Source organism: Egretta garzetta, unplaced genomic scaffold (genome assembly GCF_000687185.1).
Source record: "Egretta garzetta isolate BGI_Z169 unplaced genomic scaffold, ASM68718v1 scaffold175, whole genome shotgun sequence".
NCBI classification, from domain to species: Eukaryota; Metazoa; Chordata; class Aves; order Pelecaniformes; family Ardeidae; genus Egretta; species Egretta garzetta.
In genome coordinates, this window is record NW_009259860.1 from 2,557,273 (window position 1) to 2,561,781 (window position 4,509).

Sequence of the window (4,509 nt, forward strand, 5' to 3'; positions counted from 1 at the left end):
GTCTTGACGGTGACAGTGGCTGCGGTCTTCCTCCAGAGGTGCCTCAGCCCAGGCGTCGCCACCGTGTGAGTACAACACTTGTCCGGTATGGACGCAGAGACAAGGGGTGCCGGTGGGTCAGGGTGAGCAGGGGGAGGCTGGTGGTGCTCCCCACCATGAGACCCTGGCTCCTCCAAAACTGCTGCCCCTGGGTTTGTGAAAAGAAATCCCCCATGTGCAGGGGCTCTGTCCTTGAGCGCTGCTAACACCAGGACTCCCTCTTTTTCAGGAAAGGGATCACCACCTTGAAAAATAAGATGCTCACGATCCTCTTTGTGATGAGCCTCAGTGCTCTCGGTGAGTATTCGCCTGCTGTGAGTGGAGGCGTGGAGGCACAGAGTGCGAGCTTCAGCATGAGAGGCGCTGGTGGCGCCCTTCCAACCTCCCATGTCTGCATCTCAGGTTGCTCCCGAGATGCTCACTATATGCAGAGGCCACCTGGCCACAGAGCCAACAGAGGAAATGAGTGCACAGCCTGTGGAGCTTTGTGTTGGTGCTCACCTCAGCAGGGAGGGGAAATGGGGCGTAGCTGTGGGGTGCCAAGCGTGCCCAGAAACCTGGGCTGTGAAGAGCCTTGAGGCCCAGTGAGGGAGTGCCCACTTGGAGCTGCAACCTCGCTCTGCACCCCTTCCGCATGTCCTTAGCTAACCTCTTGCCACCCTGATGTGGGAGGAGATAGATGTGACTACAGGGATCATTAGAAACCCTAATAAAATAACTCTCTCGGTGATGTGAATTACAGCTGGTGCCTGCTGTGGGACCTTGATGCTGATGTGGACGCTGTGGGCAAAGGGTGCGCCACAGGTCAGTGCCTGCTGTTGTGGGACAGGAAAGCCCCACAGAGGAGCACTGCTGGCAGTGGGTGGGTAAATTGCCCAGTCCCCTCCAGCTCCAGGCAGTGACCCAGAGAATCAACAGCAGCTTCCGCCATGCCTTCCTGGAGCCGCCAGCTCAGGAAAGCCCTGGCACCTCGGGGACTCGGACTGAGAATCTTTCCCTTTCAGGTGCTGCTGGGGCAGCCTGCAGCTGACCTGAGGTCCCTGCGGTAAGAGCTCTCTCCTCTCTCCTGACCTGCAGCACATTTGGTGGGGCAGCAGCAGGTGCAGCGGTGATATTTCCACTCACTTGCACAGTGCCCAGGGCTCTTGCCTTTCGGTACTGCCTGGGCCTTTTGCTAAACCTGGAGGGGAAGAGAAGCATTTGCAAACCAGGGAAAGAAAAGGGGGCTTGAGCACCTCTGCCTCTGCTGCTGCTGAGCGTGGAGGCTCTGTGAGAGGCCGGGCAGCTCTCTGACAAGGTCTGCTTTCCTGGTGACTGCAGGAACGCGCTTGCCGTGTGGCAGGAACAATCTCAGGAGATGCAACAGCTGAAGGTTGAGGTGGGGCGCCTGGCTGCAGACATTGGCACTTTGAAGAAGGTGATCCTGCACTTTGGGAAAGAGGCCTGGGATGAGCAGGGCCCTGCACAAGGCCCTTCCTGTGGGCTCTTCCTGCTCAGCCCACACACCCACCCCTTGGCAGGGGCTGCTGGTTGAGCCTCTCTGCTGTAAAGCCCCTTCTCCTGGCCAGATCCCTGTGGTGGTTTCCCCTGTTAATCTGTGTCTTCCCCAGGAAGTTCAGCAGATGAGAGAGTCAATATCTGCAACCACGACGACGCCTGACTGGGCTTTGAAAAGTGCAGGTGCGGACCGACACAGGCAGGCAGGGCTGTCAGCGCACTGGGCTCCTGCTTAGCCCTCCCAAAAGGAGGCTGTGCGGCAGACTCCGCTCTCCGAGACACAGGGATATAGGATGCAACCGTGGGGCCCAAGACCATGACTGCGGCTGAGCGGCTCCTTTGGGCTTACCCCAGCCCTGCCATCAGAGCGCTCACTGGTGCCCCCGGCAGCATTTCCGCCCTCTCCAAGCCCACAGAGCTTTCCTAAGGAACCAAAAAAAGTGGCCGGGTCATCCTTTGCTGTCCATGCAGCAGGGCCTTGCCTTGGGTCTGCTGCCCTTCCCCTGGGGGCTGGCTGCCTCCCAGTACCTGCAGACCTGCTCTTTGTGGGCTGGAAAAGAAACACTGTCACCGGGCACGGGCATCCCCTCCTTTTCCTGGGGCACCTCGGAGGGCACGGCTCTGCCTGCAGGGCTGGCAGGCAGCCTTAGAAACAGCCTGCAGCAACCAGGTCCCCTGAGCCTGGGGCCTCCATCAGTCAGCTGCACTCTTCTCCCTTCAGGGGCTGCTATCGACCTTCAGAGAACCTCCAGGTTCTATGATTCTTCCTGAACTGGGGAGCCCAGAACCAGACACAATACTCCAGGTGGGGTCTCACCAGGGCAGAGTAGAGGGGGAGGAGAACCTCCATCAACCTGCTGGCCACACTCCTCTTAATGCGCCCCAGGATACCACTGGCCTTCTTGGCAACAAGGGCACACTGCTGGCTCATGGTCAGCTTGTTGTCCTCCAGAGCTCCCTGGTCCTTCTCGGCAGAGCTGCTTTCCAGCAGGTCAGCCCCCAGCCTGTACTGGTGCATGGGGTTAAACCTCCCCGGGTGCGGCACCCGACACTTGGCCTTGTTGAACTTCATCAGGTTCAGTTTGCTTTTTCTTTCCCTCTTCATCCCCCTCTGTTATCCTTATCTCATCCCAGGTAAATAACCTAAATGATCAGATCAGCATTTCCCAGAAGGGAAAGACTCTGCTCCCCAGGGACAGAGATGGCTGCCAGGAGCTATCTTTATCAACACACACGGCAAAGAAGGACCTTGAAATTGCAGATTAAAAAGGGGTTCCTCTTCACAGGAAACGATTGAAATTGGGAATATGAGTTATTTCTTAGGATGTGAAAGAAATGGCTGTACCCCTAACAAGATTAGCAGAAGTTGAGGAATGTGTGCAACATTATCGAGGACAATGTTCTGATTGTTGGAGAAGCAGTTGGGGGACAGAATTCAGGCAGCTGCAGGTTGTATGGAAATGCTGTTCACAGGGGAAACAGCAGTCACAAAAGCAGAAAGCAAGATCTGGAGACTAAGGGCGTAATAAAAATCCTATCAGTATTGCCAAGAGCAAATACTTTTAAAAACTGGTATTATGGGTTTGTGCTTCCACAGCTGTAAACTGGTCATTGCCTTGCTGGCTGTGATGGCTGCAGACACACGAGGCCATGACGGGGTGGTGGGGACAGCCAAAATACCAGCTGAGAGGACACTTTGACATGGAGGTCTGTAGCCCTGTAGACACGGTTTCTGGTACATCCCAAGGTACAGGGCTGCCATAGGGGACTGGACAAAAAAATTTAGGGTATGAAGGGTAACAATGTATCAGAAATTATGTTGGAGGGGGTGCTTGAGACAGATGGAGATCAATTGTTTTCAAACTTCACACTTGGGGTCTGTGCCCATTTTGGAGCAGAGCAGGAGCAGAATGAGGTGGGCACGTAGACGCTCAGCCTGAGGCTGGAACCAGGCTTAAGGTCCTGATGCATTGGTATCCTGCTCCACCCACAGGAGAGAAAGCAAGTGTTGTAAAACTTTGAAAATCAGTCATTTTCTTACCTGGGGATTCCAGGTAGGTGCCCAAAATGAGAAAGGAATGTAAAACAGGGTCTACTGAGAAAATAGCTGTGCATGCTGTGACCACGGAGGGCAGCACAGCAGAACCCAGAGAGGCTACATTTCCTGACCGCCAGTGCCTTGCTGTGCTTGCTGCCTCGCACGAGAGCCAAGAGAGTTAGCAGAACTGTGTGACGTGGAAGAAATAAAGATGACCTGCAAGAAATATTAGGTAATAAAACACCAGGACCAGATGGGTATGCAGCGGATTTTATGGGTCATTCTGAGAAAAATTACTTCCAGTTGTAAATGAAATTTGTTAATGCACTTAAGAAACAAAATGGTTTCTCCTGACTTAATTTAGCCCACCAGGAAGCAAGCCAAAGAAGTGTAGAGTGTACAGATCTATTTCATTATCTTGCATTGGCTATGATAATTTTAAACACCATTGCTATTAGATTAGGGGCCAATGTTGTAAGATTTTCTCAGGACAAGTTTGCTAGAAGCCACTGCTCTCTTAATGACAGCGTAAAGTGAGCATATCAGCTTTGCTGTAGCATTATGATTTGATTGACCAAGAGCATCTCAGCAGGGCATTCAGTTCACCGCCTGAAAAAGGTAGTCAGTCACTCAGCCAGTCGCTCGCAAACCCGATATACTGAGAGAGCAACGATTGCCCTTTTCCACTGCTGCTCTGGGAGGCAGAGCACACTTGCCTGGCGTGTGTCGGAGCTGCCTGGCACCTTGCGCTGCTGGCCCTGTGGGGTCTGCCCAGCCTCCGTGTGTGGGGCTCTGAGAGTGCTGGCACAGCAGTTCACAGCAGCGGACATCAGCTCACTGCGTAGTGAATCGCGCTTTTGTGCGGAGCTAAAGTATGCTGCATGCTGTAATTTGGGTAGAGTAGCGTATGCCATGCTCGGTGCCTTGCAATAATG